The sequence below is a fragment of the Cervus elaphus genome, chromosome 31 (assembly GCF_910594005.1).
Source record: "Cervus elaphus chromosome 31, mCerEla1.1, whole genome shotgun sequence".
In the NCBI taxonomy this organism is placed as follows: domain Eukaryota; kingdom Metazoa; phylum Chordata; class Mammalia; order Artiodactyla; family Cervidae; genus Cervus; species Cervus elaphus.
Genome location: NC_057845.1, coordinates 21,198,831 through 21,214,788, shown reverse-complemented (window position 1 = coordinate 21,214,788; position 15,958 = coordinate 21,198,831). Strand labels below are relative to the sequence as shown.

At 38.6% G+C, this 15,958-nt stretch overlaps 1 protein-coding gene across 1 annotated transcript in view; it reads left to right on the top strand.

Moving 5' to 3' along the window:
- Positions 1–15,720, top strand: part of LOC122687327 — a 716,827-nt gene extending 701,107 nt beyond the window's left edge. Inside the window, exon 7 of the transcript XR_006339106.1 lies at positions 14,164–15,720. The gene's annotated coding sequence lies outside the window, so the exon portion shown is untranslated. The remainder of the gene's footprint in view (positions 1–14,163) is intronic.
- Positions 15,721–15,958: the final 238 nt, after the last annotated feature.

Here is a 15,958-nt window from a genome sequence, read left to right as displayed (position 1 = left end):
TTGCTTGTCATGCTTATTTTCAGTTTTCTTAGTAAAAATGATTTGGATCCTGAGGGCATTTGCTAGGTATCAGACAAAGAGCCGCACACAGCCAGAAAAGCAAGTCAAACTAATGGGAAATGGAGTAAAATGGAAAGAGATGCCAGGAGAAAGGAGAGAATCTGCAAGCAAAGAAAAAAAGAGAGAGAGAGAGAGAAACTATAGATAGTCAAGATCATAGTCATATCCAAAAACAAAGAAATGGCCTGAAGAGTTATAAATCGCTGCAGTAGAATTAATGAGACAGAACGTTTCTCAAGGAAAAGAGCCAAGGATAGATAAAGGAAGAAAAAAAAAAAAAAACAGCATAAAAGGAAGAAAAAACAAAATAGGAGAAAAGAAAAATGAGAAGAACTCCAAGTGCAAGGTGAAAGAGTAGAGAAAAAGAATGGATAAATTAAGAAATGGTGCATCACATTAAAGAAAATGTATTCCATTTTCTTTATTCTTATCTTTAACTGGCTTTGCATTTCTCCAGTAACAAAGCCAAACTGAAAGGATAATTTTGTTTATGTACCCAATTTGCATAATTGTGCAATATAAATTACAATGCTAATTAAGGACAGCCCTTGGGCTTCTGGAATTGGGTCAAAGTGGCTCCCTGAGAGCAAAGAGGTTGGGTATTGGCTTTGTCCCCTCTCCCACCGCAGGGAAGCTGGGCAAGAGCAAAGAGCCTCTCTGACAGTGTGTGAAATCTTGTCAGAATTTGTTGAGGACCCAGAACTATACATCTCACTCCAAAACTTGGCTTTGAAAATCACCTTTGTGTGATTCAGCAAGGAGGCACTTAAAAACTAAAACTTCTCATCTTATGAGGTCTGTGTTGGTTGTCATTTTTATAACTTTTCTTTCCTCCTCATTCTTTTTTATCCAGATTAAAAATAAATTTTTTTTTTCAAACTGTAGGTGACTAAGCGTAAACCTGGCATGCGATATTTTCATGCTGAATTGTTGCCGCAATTGTCCCAAATGAGTGTATGACCTACCCTGCCTGGAAGTCTGGTGAGGGCAACAAGCTGCTTTCCGAGTTTTAGTTAAATCCATGTCCTTAAAACTAAGAAAGCTATTGCACTATAATCACATCAAAAATTCAATCTCAGAGTTTGTTCCCTGAGTGCGAGCTAGGTCCCTTCAGTCATGTCCCACTCTTTGCAACCCTATTGACTATAGCCCGACAGGCTCCTCCATCCATTGGATTCTCCAGGCAAGAATACTGGAGTGGTTTGCCATGCCTTCCTCCAGGGGATCTTCCAGACCCAGGGACTGAACCTGTGTCTCTTAAGTCTACCTGCATTGGCAGGCAGGCTCCATACCACTAGCACCACCAGGGAAGCCCTTGTTCCCTGCATTATTCTCAATTGTGTTTTCAGTCAGTAAGTCATATCCAAGTCTTTGCTACCCCATGAACTGCAGCACGGCAGGCTTCCCTGTCCTTCAGTATCTCACAGAGTTAGCTCAGACCCATGTCCATTGAGTCGGTGATGCCATCCAACCATCTCATTCCCTATCTCCCCTTCTCCTCCTGCTTTCAATCTTTCCCAGCATCGGGCTTTTCCAGTTAATCAGTTCTCCACATCAGGTGGCCCAAGGATTGCAGCTTCAGCTTTAGCATCAGTCCTTCCAGTGAATTATTCTGGGTTGATTTCATTTAGGGTTGACTAGTTTGTTCTCTTTGCAGTTCCAGGGACTCTCAAAAGTCTTTTCCAGCACCACAATTGGAAAGCATCAATTCTTGGGCACTCAACCTTCTTTATGGTCCAAATCTCACATCAGTACATGACTACTGGAAAAACCATACCTTTGATTATATGGACCTAGGTTGCAAAGTGATGTCTCTGCCTTTTAATATGCTGTCTAGGTTGGTCATAGATTTTCTTCCAAGGAGCAAGTGCCTTTTAATTTCATGGCTGCAGTCACTGTCCTCAGTGATTTTTGAAGCCCCAAAAAGAAAATCCGTCACTGTTCCCATTTTTCCCCATCTATTCGCCATGAAAAGATGACAGTGGATGCCATGACCTTAGTTTTTTGAATGTTGAATTTCCAACCAGGTTTTTCACTCTCCTCTGTCACCCTCATCAAGAGACTCGATAGTTCCTCTTCTCTTTCTGCCATTAGAGTGGTATCCTCTGCATATCTGAGGTTATTGATGTTTCTCTCAGAAACTTTGATTTCAGCTTGTGAATCGTCCAGCCCAGAATTTTGCATGATGTACTCTGTATATAATTTAAATTAGCAGGGTGTCAATATACACCCTTGACATACTCCTTTCCCAATTTTGAACCAGTCCATTGTTCCATATCCAGTTCTAATTGTTTCTTCTTAACCTGCATACAGGTCATACTATTCTTACTAAGGAACTGAAAGATATAGGTTCATATTATCTTTAGCTTAGGTTTCTCAAAGAAAGAATATTTCTGAGTTCCTATAGTGACGGCTACCTTAGCTACAATGGACGAGCCTCTGTTTAGGCTTATTCTGAAGGAGATGCTTTACAAGCTTTTTTTTTTTCCCCACAATATTTGATTTTTTAAATTAGTTTTTATTGGAATATAGTTGATATATAATGTTGTATTAATCTCTACAATGAGGTATCACCTCACACTGATCAGAATGGCTATCATCAGAAAAATCTACAAACAATAGCTATCTACATGGCAGCAATGGAGACAGAGACATAGAGAGTGGACTTGTGGACACAGAGGGAGAAAGAAAGGGTAGAAAATTTTTGAAGAGATTATAGTTGAAAATTTCCCCAACATGGAAAAGGAAATAATAAATCAAGTCCAAGAGGTACAAAGAGTCCCATACAGGATAAACCCATGGAGAAACATGCCAAGACACATACTAATCAAACTAACAAAGACTAAACACAAAGAAAGAATATTAAAAACAGCAAGGGAGAAGCAACAAGTAACATACAAGGGAAACCCCATATGCTTAACAGCTGATCTTTCAGCAGAAACTCAGCAGGCCAGAAGGGAATGGCAGGATACATTTAAAGTACTGAAAGGGAAAAATCTACAACCAAGATACTGTACTTGGCAAGGATCTCATTCAAAACTGATGGAGAAATAAAATGCTTTTTAGACAAGCAAAAGTTTAGAGAATTCAATACAACCAAACCAACTTTACAATAAATGTTAAAGAAATACAAGAGAAGAAAAAAGATCTACAAAATCAACCCCAAACAATTAAGAAAATGACAATAGGAACATTTATCAATAATTACTTTAAATGAAAATGGATTAAATGCTCCAACCAAAAGACACAGACTGGCTGAATGGATTCAAAAACAAGAGCCATATACATGCTGTCTGTGAAACCTACTTCAGGCCTAAAGACACATATAGACTGAAAGTGAGAGGATAGAAAAATATATTCCATACAAATGGGAAGTAAAAGAAAGCTGGAGTAGCAATTCTCATATCGGACAAAATAGACCTTAAAATAAAGAATATTAAAAGAGATAAGGAAGGATACTACATAATGATCAAGGGATCAATCCAAGAGGAAGACATAAAAAGTGTGAATGTCTGTGCACCCAACATAGGAGGTGTTTGTCTCAATACATAAGACAAACACTAACAGACATAAAGGAAAAATTGACAGTAATACAGTAATTGTAGGAGACTTTAGCACCCCATTCACACCAATGGACAGATCATCAAAACAGAAAATTAATAAGGACGCACAAGTCTTAAATGACACATTAAATGAGATAGATCTCATTCGTATCTTCAGGACATCCCATTCAAATGCAGAAGAATGTACCTTCTTCTTGAGTGCACATCAAACATTCTCCAGGATAGATCACATTTTGGGTCACAAATCAAACCTCGGTAAATTTAAGAAAATTGAAATCATATCAAGCATCTTTTCCAACCACAATGCTATGAGACTAGATATCAGTTAAAAGAAAAAAAAAAAAAAAAACTGTGAGAAACACAAGCACATAGAGATTAAACAACACATTTCTAAATAACCAACAGGTCACTGAAGAAATTAAAAGGGGAATCAAAAAATTTCTAGAAGCAAATGACAATGAAATCATGATAATTAAAAACCTATGGGATACAGAAAAAGCAGTTCTAAGAGAGAAGTTTATAGCAATACAATCCTACCTCAAGAAACAAGAAAAACATTGAATAGACAACCTAACTTTACATCTTAAACAACTGGAAAAAAACAACAGCAACAACAACTAAAATTAGTAGATGGAAAGAAATAGTAAATTTCCAAGCAAAAATGAATGAAAAAGAAATGAAAGAAACAACACTAAAAATTAATAAAACTAAAAGCTGGTTTGTTGAGAAGATAAACAAAATTGACAAACCTTTAGCCAGACTCATCAAGGAAAAAAGAGAGAAGAGGGAATTCGTGTAGATCCATGGCTGATTCATGTCAATGTATGACAAAACCCACTGAAATGATGTGAAATGATTAGCCTCCAACTAATAAAAAATAAATAAATAAAAAATAAATAAAAAAATAAAAGAAAAAGGAGAGGTTGCAACAGACAATGCAGAAATACAAAGGATTATAAGAGACTATTATGAACAACTATATGGCAATAAAATGGATAACCTGGAAGAAATGGACAGATTCTTAGAAAAATTCAATCTTCTAAGGCTGAACCAGGAAGATATAAAAATTATGAACAACCCAATTACAAGCACTGAAATGGAAGCTGTGATCAAAAATCTCCCCAAAACACAAAAGCTTGGGACCAGATGGCTTCACAGGAGAATTCTATCAAACATTTAGAGAAGAGCTAACGCCGAACCTTCTAAAATTCTTTCAAAAAATTTCAAAGGAAGGAACACCTCCAAACTCATTCTATGAGGCCACCATCACCCTGTTACCAAAACCAGACAAGACAACACACAAAAAGAAAAGTACAGGCCAATATCACTGATAAACATAGATGCAAAAACCCTCAGCAAAATTTTAGGAAACAGAATGCAGCAACACATAAAAAATCTCATACACCATGATCAAGTTGGGTTTACCCAGAGATGCAAGGATTCTTCAATATGTGATAATCAATCAGTGTGATATAACATATTAACAAACTGAAACATAAAACACCATATGATAATCTCAATAGATGCAGAGAAAGCCTTTGACAAAATTCAGTACCCATATTGGAAAAGAAGTAAAGCTCACGCTGTTTGCAGATGACGTGATACTCTATATCTGTTCAGTTCAGTTCAGTTCCTCAGTCATGTCTGACTCTTTGCGACCCCATGAACCACAGCATACCAGGCCTCCCTGTCCATCACCAACTCCCGGAGTTTACGCAAACTCATATCCATTGAGTTGGTGATGCCATCTAACCATCTCATCCTCTGTCGTTCCCTTCTCCTCCTGCCTTCAATCTTTCCCAACATCAGGGTCTTTTCAAATGAGTTAGCTCTTCGCATCAGGTTGCCAAAATACTAGAGTTTCAGCTTTAACATCAGTCCTTCCAATGAACACCCAGGACTGATTTCCCTTAGGATGGACTGATTGGATCTCCTTGCAGTCCAAGGGACTCTCAAGAGTCTTCTCCAGCACCACAGTTCAGAAACATCAATTCTTCTGGGCTCAGCCCTCTTTATAGTCCAACTCTCACATCCATACAAGACCACTGGAAAAACTATAGCCTTGACTAGATGGACCTTTGTTGACAGTAATGTCTCTGCTTTTTAATATGCTTTCTAGGTTGGTCATAACTTTCCTTCCAAGGAGTAAGCATCTTTTAATTTCATAGCTGCAATCACCATCTGCAGTGATTTTGGAGCCCCCAAAAATAAAGTCAGCCACTGTTTCCACTGTTTCCCCGTCTGTTTGCCATGAAGTGATGGGACCAGATGCGATGATCTTAGTTTTCTGAATGTTGAGCTTTAAGCCAACTTTTTCACTTTCCTCTTTCACTTTCATCAAGAGGCTCTTTAGTTCTTCACTTTCTGCCATAAGGGTGGTGTCATCTGCATATCTGAGGTTATTTATATTTCTCCCAGCAATCTTGATTCCAGCTTGTGCTTCATGCAGCCCAGCATTTCTCATGATTTACTCTGCATATAAGTTAAATAAGCAGGGTGACAATATACATACTGTACATAGAAAACCCTAAAGATAGCATAAGAAAATTACTAGAGCTAATCAGTGAATTTAGCAAAGTTGCAGGATACAAAATCAATACACAGAAATCAATTGCATTTCTATATACAAACAATGAAAAAATCAGAAAGAGACATTTAGGTATCAATCCCATTCACCATTGCAACAAAAAGAATTAAATATCTAGGAATAAACTTACTTAAGGAGACAAAAGAACTGTACACAGAAAATTGTCAGACACTACTGAAAGAAATCAAAACTGACACAAAGAGATGGAGAGATATTCCATGTTCCTGGGTAGGAAGAATCAATTTTGTGAAAATGACTATACTACCAAATGCAATCTACAGATTCAATGTGATCCCTATCAAATTACCAATGGCATTTTCCCCAGAACTAGAACAAAAAATTTCACAATTCATATAGAAACAAAAGACCCTGAATAGCCAAAGCAGTCTTGAGAAAGAAGAATGAGGCTGGAGGAATCAACCTTCCTGAATTCAGATTATACTAAAAAGCTACAGTCATCAAGGCAGTATGGTACTGACACAAAAACAGAAATACAGACCAATGGAGCAAGAGAGAAAGCCCAGAAGTAAACTCATGCACCTATGGGTATCTTATTTTTGACAAAGGAGGTTAGATAGAATATACAAAGGGCCAAAGACAGCCTGTTCAATAAATGACCCTGGGAAAATTGGACAGCTACATGTAAAAGAATGAAATTAGAACACTTCCTAATACCATACGCAAAGATAAATTCAAAATGGATTAAACACCTAAATGTAAGACCAGAAACTATAAAATTCTTAGAGGAAAACATAGGCAGAATACTCGATGACGTAAATCAAAGCAAGATCCTCTATGACCCCCCTCCTAGAGTAACGGAAATAAAAAACAAAAGTAAACAAGTGGGACCTGATTAAACTTAAAAACTTTTGCACAGCAAAGGAAACTATATGCAAGGTTAAAAGACAGCCCTCAGAATGGGATAAAATAATAGCAAATGAAACAACTGACAAAGGATTCATTTCCAAAATATACAAGCAGCTCATGCAACTCAATACCAGAAAAAGAAACAACCCAATCAAAAAGTGGGAAAAAGACCTAAACAGACGTATCTCCAAAGAAGACATACTGATGGCTAACAAACATGTGAAAAGATGCTCAATATTGCTCATTATTAGAGAAGTGCAAATCAAAACCACAGTGAGATATTACCTCACACCAGTCAGAATGGCCCTCATCAAAAAGTCTACAAACAATAAATGCCATAGAGGGTGTAGAGAAAAAGGAACGCTCTTGCACTGTTGGTGGGAATGTAAATTGATACAGCCACTATGAAGCTGTATGGAGATTCCTTTAAAAACTAGGAATAAAACCACTATATGACCCAGCAATCCCACTCTTAGGCATATACCCTGAGGAAACCAAAATTGAAAAAGACACATGTATCTCATCATTCATTGCAGCACTGTTTATAATAGCTAGAACATGGAAGCAACCTAGATGTCCATCAACAGATGAATGGATAAAGCTGTGGTACATATACACAATGGAATATTACTCAGCCATAAAAAGGAACACATTTGAGTCCGCTCAAATGAGGTGGATGAACCTAGAGCCTGTTATACAAGGTGAAGTAAGTCAGAAAGAAAAAGATAAATATCGTATTCTAATGCATATATACAGAATCTAGAAAAATGGTACTGAAGGATTTATTTACAGGGCAACAGTGGAGAAATAGACATAGAGAACAGACTCATGGACATGGGGAGAAGGGGAGGAGAGGGTGAGATATATGAAAAGAGTAACGTGGAAACTTACATTACCATATATAAAATAGATAGCCGACAGGAACGTGCTGTATGTCTTAGGAAACTCTAACAGGGGCTCTGCATCAACCTAGAAGGGTGGGATGGGGAGGGAAGAGGGAGGGAGGTTCTAAAGGGACAGGATATATGTAAACCTATGGCTGATTCATGTTGAGGTTTGACAGAGAACAAAATTCTGTAAAGCAATTATCCTCCAATAAAAAATAAATTTTAAAAAAGAAAACAAAATAAAATCTACAAATAAATACTGGAGAAGGTGTAGAGAAAATGGAACTCTCATGTATTGTTGGCAGGAATGTAAATTGGTATAGCCACTATGGAGAACGGTATGGAGAGTCCTTAAGAAACTGAAAACAGAGCTACCACATGACCCAGCAATCCTACTACTGGGCGTATACTCAGGGAAAACCAGAATTCAGAAACATACTCGCAAACATTTTTTTAGCTCCTGAGTCCTGACCTAAATCGAAGGCTATATCTGGAAAATAGAAACAGACCCCCAAATCGCTCAGGCTGGAGTAGGGATGAGGGAGTGGAACACTGGCCCAAGCGTCCTTGATCCGTCATCTCTACCTGCTCTCCCTTCTCTATCTTCTGAGAGTGTAGAAGCCACTTTTAGAAGGGATTTATTATCTACCTAACTTAGGTGACAGCACAAGAGTTACGGATATTGATTTTATACCCCTCATTTTTACTTTAATTCATCTGGAAGTTCCCCACCCCCCACTGGTATCATGATAGGAATAATTGAAAAATGCAAAATGCATGTCATATTTCTTATCCTGTGGTACTTTATTTTCTGGGAAATGAAAACATGAGTAGATTTAAAAAAAAAAAACTTCCAGTATATACTCAAACCTAATGAAACTTTAATTGGTATACAGTGAGATTAAGTATGATTTCCAATTTTCTCAAGCCCAGAAACTTGTACTAATTTTAAATAAAATAGTAGTTTTGTTACTTCTATTCTGCCCTCTTTTCATTTGACTGTGAAAATTCTTCCTTTTTCCAGAGCTTCATTCTCTTTTAGTCCCATTGCTTCAGAAGATATTACCTTCATGTTTATAAATGGATTGAGCTGGTAAGTTGTCACTTTGATGCTTGTAAGCACATATTATTGCTTGTGGAAAATGTTCTAAAATTTGCAAATTTTAAGACTCTACGTTAAGATAAAGATTCTTGATAGACACAAATCCAAAAGAAGTTTGGCTTTTCTACACTTTGGCTAAGCCTGCCAGAAACTCCTAATTATTCCAGAATGTTTGTATGCTCTTTGAGTGTCTGGGCTTAGAATTTTACTGTTTTTTCCATTTTACACTGTGTCTTATTGGCCTCTTTCTTTTTTTTTTTTTCCTTCACAGTTACATTCATAATATGCTTTCTAGTCTTGTAAACTCATTTAAATATTACATGTGTGATTGCATATGCTTATTAAAAATATATTAAGTGCCAGACAATGTTCTAGGCATTTAGATTAAAGCTCTAGTCATCATCATCTAGCCTATATTAACTTAGCAAAGATAAACTGTAATTTCTTAGAAACTGAAGCTTATTATATCTATTTTGCTCTTCCTAGAGTGCAGGAAGGGCTTCCCTGGTGGCTCAGATGGTAAAGAATCTGCCTGCAATGCAGGAGATCTGGGTTCAATCCCTGGGTTGGAAAGATCCCCTGGAGGAGGGCGTGGCAACCCACTCCAGTATTCTTGCCTGGAGAATCCCTTGAACAGAGGAGCCTGGCAGGCTATAATCCATGGGGTCACAAAGAATCAGACACAACTGAGCGACTAAGCACAGCATAGCAGAGAGTGCAGGAAACATAGACAGATACTCAATAAAACCTCCTGGGTTATTAGTAGATGTTATATTTAAAATGGAGAAGGAAATGGCAACCCACTCCAGTATTCTTGCCTGGAGAATCCCATGGACAGAGGAGCCTGGCAGGCTACTGTCTATGGGGTCACAACAGTCAGACATGACTTAATGACTAAACTACTACTACTATATTTAAAATATTAGGGACTTCTAAGGAATAAGGGGAAGCCTGGTAAGTGTGACTTACAGAGTGGCAAAGTATTTGAGCTGCAAGATACTTAAAAGGATATCAGAGGAAAGGAAAAAAAAAAAGATATCAGTGAAATGGTTTTGGTCACTGCCTCGTATACAATGTTACATGAACCTCCACCCATAGTTCTTCAGACATTGTCTACTAGGTCTAATTCCTTGAATCTATTCATCACTTCCACTGTATAATCATAAGGGATTTGATTTAGGCCATACCTGAATGGTCTAGTGGTTTTCCCTACTTTCTTCAAGTTAAGCCTGAATTTTGCAATACGGAGCTTGTGATCTGAGCCACAGTTAGCTCCAGATCGTGTTTTTGCTGATTCTATAGAGCTCCTCCATTTTTGGCTGCAAAGAACATAATCAACCTGATTTCAGTATTGACCATCTGATGATGTCCATGTATAGAGTCATTTTTGGGATATTGGAAAGGCTGTTTGCTATGACCAGTGTGTTCTCTTGAAATATTGTTAGCCTTTGTCCTGCTTCATTCTGTACTCTAAAGCCAGACTAGCCTGTTACTCCAGGTATCTTTTGACTTCTTACTTTTACAATCCTATCCTCTTATGATGAAAAGGACACCTCTTTTTAGTGTTGGTTCTAGAAGGTCTTGTGGGTCTTCATAGAACCTGTCAATTTCAGCTTCTTTGGCATTAGAGGTTGGGGCATAGACTTGGATTACTGTGATGTTGAATGGTTTGCTTGGAATTGAGCCGAGATCATACTGTTGTTTTTGAAGTTGCACCCAAGTACACTGCATTTTGTACTTTACGTTGATTCCATTTCTTCTAAGGGATTCTTGCCACATTGTAGTAGATATAATGGTCATCTGAATTAAATTCTCCCATTCCCCTCCATTTTAGTTCACTGATTCCTAAGATGCTGACGTTCAATCTTCCCATCTCTTGTTTAACCACATCCAGTTTACCTTGACTCATAGACGTAACATTCCAGGTTTCTTTACAAGGCTGTTCTTTACAGCATCAGACTTTACTTTCACAGCCAGACAGATCCACAACTGAGCGTCATCTCCTCTTTGGCCCTGCCACTTCTTTTTTTCTGGAGCTATTAGTGATTTCCCTCTGCTCTTCCTCAGTAGAATACTGAACACCTTCTGACCTGGGGGGCTTATCTTCGGGTGCCATATCTTTTTGCCTTTTCATACTGTTCATGGGGTTCTCATAACAAGAATATTGGAGCGAGTTGCCAACTCCTCCTCCAGTGGACCACATTTTGTCAGAATTCTTCAATATGACCTGTCCCTCTTGGGTGGCCCTGAGCAGCCTGGCTCATAGCTTCATTGAGTTATGCAAGCCCTTTCACCACGCCAAGAGCTGAGGCTTTACAAGTAGCTGAGGAAAGAAGAGAAGTGAAAGGCAAGGGAGAAAGGAAAAGATATATCCAACTGAATGCAGGGTTCCAGAGAAGAGGAAGGAGAGATAAAAGGCCTTCTTCAATGAAGAATTCAAAGAAATAGAGGAAAACAATAGAATGGGAAAGATTAGAGATATCTTTAAAAAAATTGGAGATGTTAAGGGACCATTTCATGCAAAGATGGGCATGATAAAAGACAGAAACAATAAGGAAGTAACAGAAGTGGAAGAGATTAAGAAGAGGTGGCAAGAATACATGGAAGAACTATACGAAAAAGGTCTGAATGACCAGAATAACCACAGTGGTGTGGTCACTCACCTAGATCCGAACATCCTGGAGTATGAAGTCAAGTGGGCCTTAGGAAGCATTACTATGAACAAAGCAAGTGGAGGTGACAGAACTCTAGTTGATCTGTTTAAAATCCTAAAAGATAATACTGTTAAAGTGTTACACTCGATATGCTAGCAAATTTGGAAAACTCAGCAGTGGTCACAGGACTGAAAAAGGTCAGTTTTCATTCCAATCCCATAGAAAGGCAATGTCAAAGAATGTTCAAACTACCACACAATTATAATCATTTCATATGCTAGCAAAATAATGCTCAAAATCCTTCAGGCTAGGCTTCAGCAGTACAAGAACCAAGAACTTCAGATGTACAAGTTGGATTTAGAAAAGGCAGAGGAACCAGAGATTAAATTGCCAACATTTGTTGGATCATGTAGAAAAGCAAGAGAATTCCAGAAAATTATATACGTCTGCTTCATTAACTGTGTTAAAGCCTTTGATTGTGTTGATCACAACAAACTGTAGGAGATTCTTTAAAAGATGAGAATACCAGTCCAGCTTAACTGTCTCCTGAGAAACCTGTATGCAGGACAAGAAGCAATAGCTATTACTGGACAGACAGGAAATGACAGACTTGTTCAATCTTGAGAAAGAAATATGTCAAGGCTGTATATTGTCACTCTGCTTATTTAACTTCTATGCAGAGTCCATCATGCAAATTGCGGGGCTGGATGAATCACAAACTAGAACCAAGATTTCCAGGAAAAATATCAACAACCTCAGATATGCAGATGATACCACTCTAATAGCAGAAAGAGAAGAGCAACTAAAAAGCCTCTTGATGAGAGTGAAAGAGGAGAGTGAAAATGACTTTAAACTCAACATTCAAAAAACTAAGATTATGGCATCTGGTCCCATCACTTCATGGCAAATAGAAGGGGGAAAAGTGGAGAAAAAATAAAGACAGATTCTATTTTCTTGGGCTCCAAAATCACTAAGAACAGAGACTGCAGCCATGAAATTAAAAGACGTTTGCTCCTTGGAAGGACAACTATGACAGACCTAGAGAGCATATTAAAAACAGAGACATCACTTTCCCGACAAAGGTCTGTATAGTCAAACCTATGGTTTTGCTAGATGTGAGAGTTGTACCATAAAGAAGGCTCAGTGCCCAAGAATTGATACTTTCAAACTGTGGTGCTAAAGAAGATTATTAACAGCCCCTTGGACTGCAAGAAGATTCAAGCAGTCAGTCCTGAAGAAAATCAATCCTGAATATTCATTGGAAGAACTGATGCTGAAACTGAAGCTCTACTACTTTGGTCACCTGTTGTGAAGAGTTGACTCACTGGAAAAGACACGGATACTAGGAAAGAGTGAAAATAAAAGAAGGGGGCGGCAGAGGATGAGATGGCTGAATGGCTTCACCTACTTAGTGGACATGAATTTGGGAAATTTCTGGGAGATAGTGGAGGATGGAGGAGCCTGGTGTGCTATAGTTCATGGAGTCAGAAAGAGATGGACTCAACTTAGCGACTGAACACCAAGGACATTGTCAGTGAAATGCTTCATTATTAGGTGAGATAACAGAGGAGAAACCTGTGTCAGTCAATGAAAGTTGACTGTCGTTGAGCTGCACACAGTTCAGCCTCAGCAGACCTAGTGGGGAGATGTGGGAAGGATTGGAAAAAGCCCTGAGATCAGGGTGAGAAAACCAGGGTTGGGTTTGTCCCTTAGCAATTATCTGACTTTAGGAAAGTCTCCTAAGTTCAAAAAGTCCACATGAAATTGTTCATTTATCCTTTCAGGAATGTTGGTAAGAATTAAAGGAATAGAATATTTGAGAGCACTTTGATACCTTTTTATAAATGTGAAACAGAATTGGGTTTGGGAAATGTGTTCTTGAATGGAAGGATGGCCACGAAAACAGGGAGTCCCTGGGAGAAGGGGAAGAAAGGAGTAATTCACAACTACGTAGGACTGCGGTGAAATTCTCCCCTCCCAACCCCAACTCTATAATGGATATATAGACCTTCCAGAATATGTTACTTTGTCATCAAGAGATTCAACTACAGTGCAGCTTGCAATTTAGACCATTATTGTATAGTAAAGTTGATTTTAAAATATTTAATCTCTCTTACTCTGAAACATTTAGTACAGTAAGTGAATGGGAATTTAATATTTTCCAGTGCATTTTGAAAATGTCTAGCAAAGTTTGTGGCCAATACTGTCTTGGATTATTAGTTACATTTCTATTTGTTTTTCAGTAGGCACAAGAATATTGTGAGATATTCTATGACAAACTGTGAAGATAACATAATGCATTCTGAGTGAGCCAATGCAGTAACACAAATAATTCATGAAAATTCAGACCAACACTTTGGGTTGTATATTTATTCATCAATAGATTTAAACATATTATTGAAGATGTGTTTCTCATTGCCATTTTTTTAATTTCCATTTTTAGATTGTGAGACATGCATTAGACTGAAAATCAGCTAACATGAGAACTGATCCTGACTCCAGTGCATCCAGTTGGACATCAAGTCTTTGGAGAAGTCTTCTCTGCACCGCTCCCCCAATAATACAAAGCATTCTTCTGCCATGCTGTCCTCTCATTCATGTTCCTATTTTCCTCTACTGTAGTTGTGTATTCACATATGTATCTGTTGTATCAGAGAGTAGATCTCCTTACGGGAGACACTTAGTCTCTTTTGGTTATTTTAGCAGAGGACCTGCTACATGGTTGATGCTCAGTAAATATTTCTGAACTCAAACGCATTCAACTGAAATGAATATTAATTTTTGATTAACTCAAAGAAACATGCTACAAGATTAGTTAGAACTCTCAGGAACCCTTTTTATTTCAGCTCTCATTTAATAATAATTGAACCCTTGAACTTCTCAGCACTTGATTTACAGACATAGAAACTGGGGCAAATAGCACTTATGTTTTTATATTCCTCAAAGGATATGTTTATCCTTTCAGTGAAAGAATCTATTGAGGAAATTCATTGAGATTGAAGGCAAGTGAGCAAAATGAAATGGCCCAAGTGAATGTGTGTGTGTATGTAATTTGGTGTGTGTGTGTGTGTGTGTGTGTGTGTGTGTGTGTGTAATTTGAAGGTTAGTTGGGAGAAGGCTGTGTCGAGATGGCAGATCTTATCTTTCTAGTCATTAGCAGGGACAACCACTCTGCGTGGTAAGTTAACTCTTTGCCACCCCATGGACTGTAGCCCCCCAGGCTCCTCTGTCCATGGAATTCTCCAGGCAAGAATACTGGAGTGGGTTGCCATGCCCTCCTCCAAGGGGATCTTCCTGACACAGGGATCCAACCTGTGTTTCTTATGTCTTCCTGCATTGGCAGGCAGGCTCTTTACCACTAGCGCCACCTGGGAAGCCTGTGACAATAACTGCCCTGTGCCTATTCAGTATCCACTTCTTTCTTTCCTAACAGCCATTCCAATTTTAGAAAATTGTGTTCAGCTAAAAACCTTACTTGGCAGCCTCACATGTAGCTCATATGTAGTATGAGCACATATATGTAGCTCATCTGTAGCCTCACATGTGGTCAGTGATAAAATTAGTGGAAGCCTCTTACTGGGGCTTCCAGGAAAGCTTTACAAGAGAGGTAAACTCACTGGGAGGGTCATTTAGTCCCATTGCCTTCCTCTCAGATGGATGTCTGGAGAAGCAATCCTCTTTCAATCATGAGGACTGAATCCACATTTTAGGACTGGTCGGAATAGCAATACAGAAGAAATCTGGATCCTTGATGACACCAGGCCACAACACTCATCTTGATCTTCGTATCCATGGCTTATCACATTAGACAAGTAAATCACTTACTTGTTTTACTCAGTGTTGGGATTTCTTAAAACCAGACACAGTTCTGGTCTATTTGCCCTCCCAAAGAAAAGGGAAGCCCCAATACTTTTGGCTACCTGATGCAAAAAGCCAACTCATCAGAAAAGACCCTGATGCTGGGAAAGATTGTAGGCAGGAGGAGAAGGGAACGAGAGAGGATGAGCTGGTTGGATGGCATCACCAACTCAATGGCCATGAGCTTGTGCAAACTCCAGGAGATGGTGAGGGGTGGGGAAGACTGGCATGCTACAGTCCATGGGGTCACAGAGTCGGACACGACTGAGCGACTGAACAAGAAAAGAAAAGGGAAGCACATGACTTTGAAGTCTGATGAGACTTTCTATGGCCCCAAGCGCTCTGCTGAAACAACCCCACCTCTGCCCGTGGTGCAGGGG